We start from the raw sequence: 15,117 nt of genomic DNA on the forward strand, positions 1-15,117 counted from the left end.
TCGTAGGCCAGTGTATTGTCTGTCCATACGTTTGGGAAAGTGCATGGTTGTGCCCATCTCGATGCTTTGCTATGTACCATCCATTGTCCTTTGTCCGCAGTAGTCTGATGAGGGCTGGGCATTCACACCGGCAGGAACGAGTATTTTCAACAATTGGCTTCCCTTGATGGAACAAACAAAAAGTCAGATTCAGTCATAGGCATTTTCAAATCTGTTCTTTATGAAAAACTAGTAATCAATTTCTGCTGTAACATTAACCGTACCACACATCCACGGACTATCTCTTGCATACACTTAGTACTGCTAACGTTTAGCCTGCTCTTTCCATATCGTATTCCAAATCATTTCTCCCAGGAGTATAAATTGTAAAAGTCATAAGCTTCTCCGAGCGTGTCAAAACTTGTTCCAATCTTTGGCACCATAACTATGTCACCTGGATGCTCGACAAATTCCCTGACAGACTTCTCCAGCGCCGTGACCCTGTCCGGGCAAGGAGGCCTTCCTAGAGCAGCAGCACCTACACGCACTCTGCCCAGTCACAATAGAGAAACAATCAGGTGGTGTTTTCTGCTACAGCCATTTGTTATGAAATTCCAGCCCACAAAATTCTGAGCTACACTAACATCTTACAAAATTGCAGTTCATGCTATATTATCCTAAACAAGTTTATAAAACCTTCCCACACACGTATATATACTGCTGGTGTTCATGCTATTTAATCACGGTTATGTATATTGTTCCACCCTCATTTCATCAGTTACTGCTTGCATATCTGACAGGACACACACATTTGCAGTGCCAAATTTTGATGCAATTCAGATGGTAAGTTGTAGTACCTTTGCGTCCACCCTGGTGTTTATGGGTCAATTTGCTCTATTGAGTGCTCGGAGCACTGAGCCATGTCCGCGCCTGCTGCCTCCGCCCGGCAGATCTGCCCGTCAGCACTTGAAGCGGCCGGTGCTGGATCCTCAACCTCAGCCACCGCGGATACTGGGAAGTGGGAACCGCACGGGCTCCATTGCCCCGTTGTTATCATTCACCTCTTCCAGGAGCGTTCTACTTAATCAACCCAAAATTTTAAGCGACGGAATCTAGATCAGTACCCAAAATCCGAGTCAAAACCATTGAAAATAATGGGCCAAGTAGCAGATCCCAACCTGTCTATCGGCTGCAGTAAGAACTCCATGGTCGCCGGAGCCTGTCCGAGGTTGCTGCACCGCCCAGTCGCCGTCGCCGGAGTCATTATCTCCACCTCTTCATCGACCGGGACGAGAGGCGAATCCAACTTCACTCTCGTAACCAACGACTGACCCAACTACTGCATTAAGTGCGGGCACTGCCGGCGCTAGCGGAAAGCACCGTACCTGATCCATGGATCAGGACGCCGGCGACAAGCTCGAGCCACGGCTCAGGCACGCACAGGCGACGCCGTGCAGCCCTCCGTCCACCTTGCCCCATCTGCCAGACGCGTATTGTGCCGTATATCCTAATTTTCCATCGTCGGCATGGACCCGCCAATTGTCTATAGCATTTAATGCGACGAATCTCGTAGCAATTCTGGACGGGCGTGATTCCGAGCTCCTGTGAGCTCGCGATCACATACTCCGCGTCCCAATTACCTTACTCACGACGGTCACATCCTTCAAGGTTGGAAGTGGCAGCCAGTCGTTCCTTCGCAAACCTCTTTTTACCGGTGCAGGGATGTACCGATACTAAATCCACCCTTAAATTCATGGAGATTGATGCATGCTGTCTACATGCATACTAGTATTTTTTTTGTATTCTGTTGAACATCATCATGTATGAAACGTCTTGTCAACTCTTGTCGGCTACTTTTTGTCAGTACGATGCATGCATGGCTCAGACATACTCTCCTCCTCTGGCCCCCATAACAAAGGTACCCATTTAAATTTCATTTGACATTTCAACCGTTAATATCTTTTAAACCAAAATTACATATGTGAAATATTTTATATAGTTGATCTCTGGGTGTCAAGACCTTTAGAACAAGATCAATTTTGGTTAGATTTCAAATACATTTAATTTTCAACATTTCAGTTAACTTATTTCACTCTATATATTATGTGTGAAACTGCTTATTTCAGTGTTCGAAATTTATTTCACTCTATATATGGAACATATGAAACATGTTATTTCACTCTGTGTGAAACTGCTTATGTCAGTCAGATTTAAAAATAACATGTTTCACACATTTCAAAAAGTAGCTATTTTCATAGATCTCGCTTAGTTCAAAAATCTAATTTCACTAATTTCATAGATTTTAATTACTGCAGAGAAATATGTGTTTGAATGATATTTTTTATATGAGTGAAATAGTTTTTTAATTGAAATATTATTTTTGTGAAAAATCCTTATTTATTTCTGTATATTGTGAGTGTAATGTGTTTTCTGAAACTAGTGAAATGAGCGGAATCTATCTTTTGTAACGAGTAAAATCACTTTTTGAAACAAGTGAAATATAGTATTTCAATTGACTGAATGTAATGTGTTTTCTGAAATAAGTGAAATTAGCTTCTTGAAACGAGTGAAACAAAGTTTGAAAATATATTTTTTGTGATGTGTGAAATAAGTTTTTTAAACGAGTGGAATATAGTACTTCAAATGAGTGAATCTAATGTGTTCTCTGAAATGAGTGAAGTAAGTTTTTTCAACTGAGTGAAATCAGTTGTTTGAAATAAATGAAATATTAGTTTGAAATAATAAAATCAATTTGTAAAAGAGTGAAATCCGTATTTCAAATTAGTGAAATAATTTTTTCGGAATGAGTAAACTCTGTTTATTGAAATGAGTAAAATCGTATTTTTTGTAATGTGAAATTAATTGAAACAGTAAAAATTCAATCTAGCCAAATTGTATCCAAGACCGATCTTGTTTTAAAGGTCTTATCACCCTGAATTCAAATGTACAAAAAATTTCATTAATGAAAATTTGGTTCATAAGCTGTTAACCATTCAAAATATGATCAGCAAATAAAATGCAACTACTTTGTTTGGGGGGAGAGAACCCATGTGCCGTCCTTTTAATCAGTCATCCACCAAGTCACATCTAGAGCTGCCACACATCTGACATGCACAGATGTATTCCTTTATCTACTGCTTGTATTGCATAGTAAATTATTTTTACTTTATACACAAAAAGCTGGCACGAATCTCAGAGAAAGCAATTGAACGGCAGATTCTCCACCGGTAGCTCCCGGCTCCGGTAAAAAAACTTAGTCGCGACCGAGCGCGACAACAACCGAAGCAACTCCGTTGTTGCATGTTTTGTTTGTCTCTGGAACATGATTGAGGATTGCGGTAGGATTGGATTCAAAGACCTGAAATTTCTCTCTGGCGCTAAACTATGAAGAAACTTAGGGCTATTTCTGGAATAGCTGCACAATTAGCGGCAACATCTGTTTAACTCTTAAAACCCATAGGTCCCTCATTCCCGCTATAGCCCGCTATTTACAGGAATTTTGGTTTTTCTTTTAAAATTATGCACAATTTTTAAAATGTACAGCTGTAGGGCCTTTTTCAAACATGGAATTCCGAAAATTTAAGAGCAAGAAAAACGTAGGACTGAATGCCACGGCGTTAAGAGTCCTACTGAAAATAGGAAATAGGAAAAAATACTACTAATGAATTTTAGATGTTGGCCTACAAATTACGGGAGTACTCCCTCCGTAAAGAAATATAAGAGTGTTTAGTGATCTAAACATTCTTATATTTCTTTATAGAGGGAGTACAAGATAACTGGAGCATTCACATGCATTCTTTTCCATGAGATTAGAGCTTATTTTTTGGTTTACTCGAAAGCTAGATATTTTCCGTAGCGCAACGCTATGGCCAAACAGTAGAAATCGAGATTTCTTTACTTCAAGTTCTAAGATTGCAATCCTCTGTTCTTCTAAAATTACTAGTAAAAAAGTCTGTGCATTGCAACGGAAGAGAAAACATAACACACGCTCTTAACTCAACAACCATCACTCAAGACCACAATAGATCCATCTCCTTTATTTTTGCGAGTCATCATATTTGTGTTGCCGCTTATCCTCCTTCTCACTCTCTCCGGCGATGGCCTCGGTGTTCACACAAAACAACAAAAAACGTGTGTTGAATATGGATAATCCTAAGACGTCTTTCTCTCCCTCTCTCCTCCCTCTCCCTCTCTCTCTCCCTCTCTCTCGCTCGCTTTCTCTCACTCTCACGATGAGAAATCTGTTGTTTTCCCCTGCGACATTTTTCAGAGGTATGCATGTGTAGTTATCGATATTTTCTTTTCCGTATATGGTTATAGTTGGGTATTTATTTGTAATCCGGATTGCCGCCGGTATGAAAAAAAATGAATCTTGGACGCTATAAATTATAAGTTTGCTTCCATAACAATATTTTAAAAATATTTAACAGGTAAAATTAACATCATATTTAGATTCCACACATTTTTCTAATAAAATTTCATATATAACATGTTAAAATCGAAGTTACGTTTTAAAAGATACAGATAATTTAGAAAATCATTTTGTTTGACTCAAATATATTCCAAGATAATATTTAAAAATACTTAACAGGTAAAAATAATCTCATATTCATATTCTACATATTTTTCTAATCAAATTTCATATTTCATATATAACATGTTCAAATCGGAGTTACGGTTTAAAAGATATGGATGATTTTAAAAAGCATTTGTTTGACTTAAATATGATCCGTGGATGAATTATCTAAAACATCAGGGGGTCTTTGAAAAAAAAAGTAAAATAACGGTTCGGGTGTGACTTAAATCCGGACGAAGGGTTGATTTTAATAAATAACTGGGACTTTTGTGTAAAATACAAAAATAATGATTCGTTTTAACTTAAAACAGGACTGCAGGTTTAATTCTCTGAAATAGAGAGACTTTTCTGAAAAATGCCATGACGGACGAAAGAAATCCAATCTGCTTTATTATTAGGTAAAAATAAAAATTTGCAGATCCACTACTGTGACTGCTTGGATCACCGTTTGAGTACACTGCCCCAATGGGCCTGCTGTTCACTGGAGCACAGTTCGACACTTGCAGTGCACTTGAAGCTGCCAAATGGATATTATCAAAAAAGCATGCACGAGTAGCCAAAGTTGATGATAAATGAAATGAAGAATAATATAGAACAGTTATGATGCCGTTGGTACAACTTCCAAACAATCCTCAAATTTGAAGTCCGAAATCATGAAATAAAGCCATGGAAGAATACATAAACTGCAGTAGGTAGATAAATTATCATCGGTCTAGTTATGCATGCATGCGATGCTGGATTATGTAGAGATTGAAATTTGTACTGAAGCTTCCTATTCTAGTACCAACTATTCCTCACCCACAGACATGGAGATCATTGGTGTGACCAGAGACGTCCTTCACGGTGGACGGCAGTTCCAGCCTCGCAGGTCACCTGCAGCTTCTTGGACCAACCAAATGCACTCCTTCTCCATCTTCCTCACCACACCACCACCTCCACACTGCATCTCACGTTCTTCCCGGCCACTTGAGCTTCCTCCACTTTGGACTTCCGAGCATCTTTGCCGCCACCTCGGCTACTCCCAACGGTGAGCGTCCCTCTGCCCCCTCCACTTCCACCACGGAGTTCCGCTGACCTGCTCCATTGACCCCGTCGTCCCTGGTCATCCACATGCCGACGACCTCCGCAACGGCTCAACAAGCGACCGGATTCGCACGCGGCACAGAGTCGGGGAGTTGCGTGGCAGGCCACGTAGTCAGCGGCGATGTGGCGTTCATCACGCGGCTGTGGGCACGGCGTGTAGCAGTGGATGCGGATGCGGGCCGGTGTGGGCAGCGGCAGATGGGCCTCCATAATGCTAGGGTTAGGGTTTTGGTTCGATTAAAGATGGGTTTGGTTTCTACACCCTAGGAGCGGGGGGAGGAGGAGATAAATGAGCATTGATGGCGCCGAGGAAACCTTCCCGGAACGACCGGTGCCGGTGGGGGCGGCCGGCGGCGCTAGGGTTAGGACCGACTGCGGGTGAGGTCCCCGAAAGAGGGCGAGAGGAATCGGGGACGAGTGAGACGTCATTTTTTTAAGATCCGCGAAAGAGGGATGACTTTGGCTTGGGCCTTGCTGGGCTTGCGTATGTTGGCCACACGGACGACAGGAAAAATAAAGGTTGGTAGTGTACGAGGAGTCAGACGAAGGACGATTTAACGCGCGGGCGAGCGAAGGTCGGACGAAGATAGCGAGCGACGTAAGAAGGGAGACAGAACCTTACGGTTCTTTTAGGTAGTATATAGAGATTAGTATCACCTTGTTTAGATTACGATTTTGTCCATAAAAATTGTAAAAGTGTATTATGACATGAGAAGAAAGCGTATTGTGACGATAAACCCGACAAAGTCAATCCGTGCTTTATTATTAGGGAGAGATTTCACCCAATAACAAGAGTTTTAATAGCCCCCTTTGCATTGATGACATGCAGCCCATGGAGTCGCCAATAGCACTATTTCCGGCCGTTTTCACAAAGCCAGGTTCAGTACAATGCTACAGGAAGACAAGCAACTGAAAACTGATGCAAAACGCAGCGAGACTCGTGCGTCGATCGGCTCCACCACACCACACACACAGCACAGCACAGGTAGGCCACATGACACAAGCAGAATCTGAAGGTGGGAGGACAACATGATTAGCACTCAAGTCCCCGGCGCTCTCGTTGACCGCTGTGGCCCAGCCTAGCAGGCGACGAGACAAAACCCTATGCCACACCATCACAGCTCTTAATTCCACTTGAAATTCTTGCACAAATTGAGGTTAAAGCTCTACAAAACAGCACGATTACATACAAGGAGGGAGAGAACCAATAGCAGGGACGGGCTGATGTCTCAGGTGCCATCGATGCATCCATCTGCCTGCAAAAGGTCCCCAAACCAAACAGGGCATGCACCCATCCCCTCGCCGTCTCCTCCATCAAGCGCCATGCGGCCCTGCCCCAACGCCACTGCGAGCGCCCCTACATGAGCACGAACCACAGCTCCTGCCTCTTGGCACAAACCCCGGCCTGCTCGCCCCCGTCGCCTTCCCGCATCCGTGCCCGCACCGTGCCGCTCGTCGTCACGCCCGTGCGACGCGCTGTGTCGTGATGCCGAGCTAGGGGCAGCTGGCTCCGCCACGACGGACGCGCCCGCGGCCGTGCGGGGCAGCAGTAAACTGAGGCGGACAAGCCAGGGGCAACAGTGCGGGCTTTCCTTTCTTGCACCTCCACCGCCCGGCACCACGTGAGCTGCCGGCGCGCCAGGGCATCCCGTTTCACGTCAAAGTAGGCCGCGGGGCCGACGCACAGACGCGCGCATGCACTCCCAGTCTCGCCGGTCTCTGACTGCATTACTCTCTGATGCGTGTGGTGCGCACCGTGGTGGCCCGATCGGATCGTGGTTGATTGTTCCGTGACTTCCGTCGACCTCACCCTCTCTCGCTAGCGAAAAACGGAAAGAGCCCATGCGGATGCTTTTGCTACATCTAGAAATGGAGTTGTCTTCAGTTCAAAAAAAAAAGAAATGGAGTTGTCTTGGTTAACATAGTCGTTCGAGTTTGGACAATGCACGGAAGGACAAAATTTCAAGATACTGCTATACTCGTTAAAGTTGAACCGCAATCGGCTCAGAAAAAAAAGTTGGAACTCAATCATTGATTGAAATTTTTTGTTGGTAGCTTACCAAGCCGGCCACTTGGTAGTTGAAGCGCAATCCGCCAAATTATAGTTTGAATTTGCAGTCGGATGTATACACTGTGGATTTGAGTTGGAAGCATTGTGTATTGGCGACTGCTACCAGTCAGCCGGCTGAATTGAGGAAGAGTTAAACCGCCCCCCAGGGCCGTCCGATTCAGACGCTCCCAGCCGAAGGATCAGGCAGCTCCCATGGCATCACCACGCACCAGTCCATGGCAGCGCCGCATAGCACCGACGGCGCTTCAATGCAACCCCATCGAAGTTTCAACGGTCCCGGTGCAACTCCAACGGCACTTCAACGACCTCGCGGCGCTTCATTGCAGCTCCGGCGGCGCGGGCGATGCTCCACTGCCGCAACGTGGCCTGGCACCGGCGGTCACCGATCCCTCGCAGCACCGGTCGCCTTGTAGCGGCTCACGCACCGTGTTGCTTTGCAGCAGACAGCGCCGGCATGGACGCCCCGTTTCCTCGCAGCAACGACGGATGCAACCGCCGGCCGTTGCAGCACCGGCGGGTGTTGCCATCGCATCATCGGCAACGCCGATGGGTGCTGCACAGAAGCGCTGGCGTTGGGCGTTGCGCTAAAGGTGGAGGAAGCTCATGAGAGGATAGGGATGAAGAAAGGGGATATGGTTTGGAAAGAAGGAGAAACGGGTGGATCACGATCACCGAAAGAGAAGAAGATAAGATTGTGTGGCGACTGTGATGAGTCTGCGTGCGAGACGAGTGTCGTATAATCGAGCCCGATCGGACGCCTCATGAGGTGGTTGACGCAGTCAGAAAATCAGTCAGTTTAAGAACGTTTTCCTTGTGTATTTGAGTCAGAAAGGGGGCACAACAAGAAAAAAATAGTTGTATCTAACTCATCTTTTTGTCATCGATTACAAGCCATATGAGACTCTCAGCCCGACATAGCGATGCACGATGAATAATAGACGAATATCCACATCGAGGCTCACTGATTCATATACATAGAGGAAAGTTGCACAAGGGTGAGGTCACTGAGAAAACATACTCAGAATGATATAGAGCAACCATTACTGGTAGTACATTAGGCACGCATGCTTATTCCACATCTTGCATCTATGTGGTTGAAATATATACTCTTATTTCTAAGAGTTTGGTCCATGCACACAAATTTGTATTTCATATATGTAAGCATAGGAGACACCAAGAACTACCGGTGGAAAACCAAATTTACAGCATTCACAAGTTTATCCCTTATGCTATATCAATTGGCTATTTCACCCAAGTCTCACCCCTCCACTAACCTATGAACTCTCCTACTACTATCATCCTACGCACCAACCTCTGAATATTTCTCGGTGGAACGAGCAATAGAATCATGTGGTTCTCCATTAGGATGGAATGGCATCGAAGGTGGCTGGTTCACATTAGTGGTGGTCTTAAAAAAAGAGGACAAGCATGTTCAATCAATGGTTCGGGAGGGGAAATGCATACGTGTTGGAAGTTGTACACAAAGCTGGTGATATACCATTGCATCTGGTTAGCTGCTAGTGTAGAAACAAGCATTAGAAGTGTCCCTTGGTGGTGGTTGTGACCCAAGAGATTTAAGAGGCATGTAATCCCTACATCGGAGCTGATTATTCTTGTTATAGAAAGTGTTTGAGGTTGTTAGAATTCTGAAACCTCCTGTAGGAAAATGTTGAGGTGCTTAGTAGAACAAAATCGTCTCTAGTTTCTCTCCAGCGCAGGTAGCTTTCTCTAAAGCATTTCTAGTTAGTGAGTACCACGGTCTGGAACCAATTCCCTTCTCATATTATTCAGATTCTCCTTTATCCCTATTCATTTTTCCCTTCCCCGGACCACGACAAACCCTAGCACCGTCGCTGCAAAGTTCGCCTTCCTGAGCACGCGAGACATTCACTATGTCTTCACTAGTGAACTCCGTCGACCAAGTCCTCCAATGAACCGAGTCGGCGCCATGGCAGATTCACTTAGCCACAGCATCGACCCAAGACTCTGCCGTGGTTGATCCTCCAGACCACGCTATCGAACCAATCTTCCCTCAAACTGGGCGCCACCATTGCAGATCCAATGGGCTACGCCATCGACCAAGGTGATTGGGCGGTTAGGAGAGGGTGACGGATGTCGGGATGAGAATGCCAGTGTTGCTTAAGTCTAGTGAGGCCTCCATCCATGGAGTACATCACCTAGGAGGAACCCTTACGACAAGATCGTCTAGGATCCGACACGGTAAGATTCCAAGTGTTATCACCCTCCTCTCATGGAGTTTTGTAGGTTTAGCCGTTTTATGCTAGTATATTTTTTAGGATTAATTGTTGTATTTAGAATCAGAAATCAATGATTAGGGTTTATAGTTTAGGCCTTAGAATTCAGAATGATATATCAAACTATTCTATTGGTGTTGTGCTAGCCTATAGCTTGATGTTGAAACTTATAACATTTAGACATATTAAATGTGTGGCTAGCTTTGGTATCTATGTGTTAAAGAATAACTAAAATTCTTTAACTCATGCTACCACAAAAGTTATACATTTTATGTTGAAAACTATGATTCGTTATGTGGTCAAAGGTATGTATCTTTTCCTCTCCTGTCACTAGATTATATATCTCACTTGATGTAATAAAGTCAAACATTAATTACACACTTTTGTCGAACATTTTTTATCCCACTCTTGTGTTAGACTTGTTCACCATGTCTATGCAGAGACCATGTCTAATGCAAGCATGCAGAGAACAATTTTTAAAGAAAGTTCAGGAAATGGTGTTGAAACTATTCTAGGTCTAAATGAGATATTGCTCGTGTAGGTGCTTTATTTCGATGACACTTTACAAAATTGTAACTTAGGAGTTTTGCCCAACACCTTTGATGTTCTCCAAACAACTTGATTTTTTGTTGATTATACTTTTCTAGAATTAAAAATCATATTACCATGATGTAAGTACAAACATCAATTAGTTTTCCCTATTATCAACGGGGATACTGGAGGGGGGATGTAGCAGGTCTTGTCACCATTGTAATGTTTGGTGCATTACACAAGACGCCTTTTTCAGAAAGAGTGTTTTGTATAGTGTTCCTGAAATTTCATGGCAATAATGACATTATGTTTAAGGTGCACTCGACAAAAATTTATTTAAATAAGAGGAAGGGCCAAGAGGAGACATGGCTACTTGAGACGACAATTCTTGTATTTGGGATTCATAAGTGCACCTTCCTTTTAAATACCGATTATGTGTTGTTGTATTCTGAACTTCTTATACAGAGGCACATTGGTACTGAAGATGAAGACACTGCCGACAATAGGTCTTGGGAGGTATACTTACTCTAACTTTCTACGCAAGTTTCATTCAGTTCAATCATACTCATGTTTTAATTCTAAATCATAACTTGCTAATAAATTATTTATTTTGGAACAAGTAATGCATTCTGGGGACACTAGAAAATAAGGATAAGGTTATAGTTCCTCCAGGGTGCATCTCTTCTAGTGTGCATACTTTGAGCACATGCGAAAATACTTAAAAAGAGATCTACTAGAGACGACATGAAGAGGCGGGATGAGTAGACTACTCAGGACGATGGCATAGTATAAGCACATCACATTGACATGCAAATCTTCAGCTTGTGGGAGAAATTAGTTGGGATTTGAACAAAGACAAGAAGGGAACTATAACTCTACAAGTCTACAAAATATAGTTGATTTGTGTTCTCATATGTGACCATGTGTTCCTTGATTATTGTTACCTACACTTAATTTTTCTATACTACACTAAAAATATGTTCACGAATAAAAAGCAAAGCAAAGTATAAGATAGGTTGAGGGATCTCGTCTTCGTCGAATTCAGCTCTAGGATGAAGCATCAAAGAGAGAAGAAGAATAGAGACCCCATAGAGAAGACCATCAATGATGTTCTGGAGGATGAAGACAATGAGTTCATTATTGGGATTGTTCTCGATGATAATGTATGCAAAAAATTTGGTAATGAAGCTCAAGCTCAACAAGAGACATCAACATCACAAGCACACACAAGAAGGAAGATGTTTGCACCATCTAGGAATAAGAGGGAAAAGAACATGCACTCTATTCTTAATAGGATCAAAGAATACTACTTCTTCCAATTCTTTGCATTCAGAATCAGAAGATAATCATGCTATTCCAAGATGAGTCTCACTCAGCCTCTGCCGATTTAGACTGATTCAATGTTTGCATTGCACTGTGCAACTATAAGGCTATTTGTTTGTAGTTTGTCATCCTATTGTTTTTGTGTGCAGGTGTGCCTTTAGTCCCGCCAGTTGCTAGACTGTCCAAGTTATGTACCTTTTGTTGTCTAAGTCATGTACTAGAATGGACAATCTCCGGTTATGTACTTTGCAAGTTTGTCTCTTGTTGGGTGCAAGTTTGCACTTAATTTGCTATGGCTGTGTGTTATGTTAGCTGGATGTTATGTGCTAGGGCATCCTATAGTTATGTGAAGTTATGTACTGATTGTTGCTTTGGATGGGTGCTTATTGGTTGACATACATGCATAAAAAACTATGTTCCATGCAACTGATATAAAATAACATGTGGTTGTTGTCCTGGTTGCTAGTAGCTATACGTGATTGAAATATTTATCTATGACATATACATGTGACAATCATATATGATATCTGACTATCATTATTATTTTTCATGATTTAGCGTTAGATGGGGGCATAGTCTGCTACACTAGCTTTTTAGGGCATGGCCAGTGCTACATGTTGGACATCTGCCTCAGTTGTCACATCGGCTCAATCAGTACATCTCAAATAAAAGGTGTTGTCTACATAGGCTAACATGATCTTGTGGAGGAGCTCGGTTCCTCACTCAAAAAAGTGTTTAAATGGTAGTGGCCGAGGCACTGCATGCTAGTATTTTTATTTTATTTTTGCTTGGGAGAGATCATGAAGAAAAAGGAAAGAATTAGTGACGAGAGTCTAAGAATGGAGCCACTGCTACCATTGAGCAATGGTTTGTTTGGATAGCAGCTTCAAAACAAATGTCTTCGTGAAATGCACCGGGCAAGGTGCTGCCCCCCACCAGTAGAGAAAGAGCCTTTAGTCACGGTTTATAAGGGCCTTTTAGTCCTGGTTCTGGAACCGGGACTAAAGGGTCGGTACTAAAGCCTCCCCCTTTAGTCCCGGTTCTAACTGGAACCGGGACTAAAGGCCCTTCACGTAGCCGCTGCCTGAAGGTCCACCTTTAGTCCCGGTTGGTAACACCAACCGGTACTAAAGAAAATTTTATGATTTTTTTTTAAAAAAAAATTAAATTTTTTTTAATTTCAAATTTCTAAATTATTTTAACCTCTAATCTCTAATCACCCCTCATCACTGCTCAATTTAACCTTTAATCTCTAATCACCCCTCATCATTTCAAATCATCTAACTTCCCGAACAGTCAGTCATCCTCTCACTACTCCAGCCTGAGCACGCTTAACTTCCGGGTTCTATTCTCCCTCGTTTCCAAGTCTGCACTTGTTGTTTTCCTGACAATAGTAAGATGTCAATCCTATTAACCCTCAGGAATTTAGCTTGAGCATGAAGTCACACATTTCACTGTTTGAGTTTGAAACTATTGTTCTAAAAAAATCCATAATTATTTAGTAACACTAATATTTCTTGAATAAGTAGTTTGACCATAGTTGACCAAAATTCAAAAAAACTAAAATAATTATTTAGTAACACTAATATTCTTGAATAATTATTTAGTAACACTAATACTTCTTGAATAAGTAGTTTGACCAGATTTAACAAAAATTCAAAAAAAACTAAAATTTGAGCATAACTTTTTTTCCTTTTAGAATTTCAGGATTCTAAAATTTGCAAACAGGCCATAGGCGGTTTCCATCGGATGCGGATTTTCGTTCCGAACATTTTGATATATTATACGTTTTTTTCCGACATCGTATGCAGAAGTTATAGCCGTTTTATATTTTCCCTACATTTTTTGCAAAACATATCCAAATTTAAGTTTTTAAATTTTCCTAACTAGTAGATGTAGTAATATAACTACCTCTCGAAGGATTTTATTTTTTGAAGTTTTTATCATTTTCTTTTGATTTTCTCAAAATAAAAAGGCGATCCACCGCGGGGGCGGGAGGGGGGGTAGAGTTTGAAAATGGGACCTTTAGTCCCGGTTTGAGACACAAACCGGGACTAAAGGGCATCGCACCCTTTAGTCCCGGTTCGTGTCTCAAACCGGAACTAAAGGTATAATCTTTAGTCCCGGTTTGAGACACAAAATGGAACCTTTAGTCCCGGTTTAAGACACAAACCGGGACTAAAGGGCATCACACCCTTTAGTCCCGGTTCGTGTCTCAAACCGGGACTAAAGGTCTAAGCTTTAGTCCCGGTTTGAGACACAAACCGGGACTAAAGGGCATCGCACCCTTTAGTCTCGGTTCGTGTCTCAAACCGGGACTAAAGTGCTCAGGTGAACCGGGACTAATGCCTTAGCCGCAAAAACCGGAACCAATGCTCACATTAGTCCCAGTTCGTGACTGAACCGAGACTAATGTGAATATTGCCCCATGACCAAAGCCCTGTTTTCTACTAGTGCCCATAGGTCACTAGATCAGGTCCGCGCCCTGGCGCGAGGGTGCCGGTCCCAACATTTTCAAAACAGGTAATGCTAAGTTAGTATTAACCCAAGTTTAATACTATCTGCAATCATAATGGATAACATGCAGTGAAGAATATGATAGAAGCGGGACATAGATGTGCGGACACTTCTAGAAGTGAACGAACACTTTTGAAACATGTGAACAAATTTCAAAATTATAGTAATATTTTAAAAATATGTTAACACTTGTTAAGTTACACAAAAAAAGCTATAATAGTCAACAATGCAAGTCTCTTCAAACAAGAAAACCCAACCCGTCCGACACTTATCCATCACCACCAAGTGCTTTGTAGTAGAAATATCAGCCAAAATATGCACTACTAATTATCTGAACTGGAGCATCACATTTTGAAGAAGAAACAATATATTTAGAGAAAATTCCTTATTTGACACTGTCTTAAAATCTGGTTCCTTATTTGACATTTGAAAAGTTTTTCTTCCCTATTTGACACTAGTCTTAAATTTTATTCCCTATACAACACTTCCGTCTATTTTGAGCCTAAATGACACCTAAAAAGACGATTTTGCCCCTCATGCAGTATGTGTGTCATGTGTGCGCGCATGTGTGCTGTTTTTTCTTGACGGGTGTGTGCTGTTGCATGTGTGGGTGCACGCGCACATGTGTGTTTGCTACTGCGTGTGTACATGCGCGCGCGTCTGTGTGCTGTTGCATGCCTATGTGCTGCTGCTGCTGTGTGTGTGCTGCATGTGTGTTGCTGTGTGTGTGTGCATGTGCGCGTGCGTGTTGTTGCGTGTGTGTGCGCGTGCGTGTGTTGGTG

The 15,117-nt window shown here is 42.6% G+C and overlaps 1 long non-coding RNA gene across 2 annotated transcripts; it reads right to left on the reverse strand.

Moving 5' to 3' along the window:
* Positions 1-270: 270 nt before the first annotated feature.
* On the reverse strand, positions 271-2,218 carry LOC119288002. 2 transcript variants are annotated; one of them, XR_005141064.1, is made up of 3 exons: positions 1,158-2,218; positions 837-1,056; positions 271-528 (listed from the first exon to the last, which is right to left on the reverse strand). It is a non-coding gene; the product is annotated as an uncharacterized LOC119288002 (long non-coding RNA). The 2 variants fall into 2 exon arrangements; XR_005141065.1 differs by having other exon boundaries at positions 837-1,059.
* Positions 2,219-15,117: the final 12,899 nt, after the last annotated feature.

The sequence above is a fragment of the Triticum dicoccoides genome, chromosome 1A, assembly GCF_002162155.2.
Source record: "Triticum dicoccoides isolate Atlit2015 ecotype Zavitan chromosome 1A, WEW_v2.0, whole genome shotgun sequence".
Taxonomy (NCBI): domain Eukaryota; kingdom Viridiplantae; phylum Streptophyta; class Magnoliopsida; order Poales; family Poaceae; genus Triticum; species Triticum dicoccoides.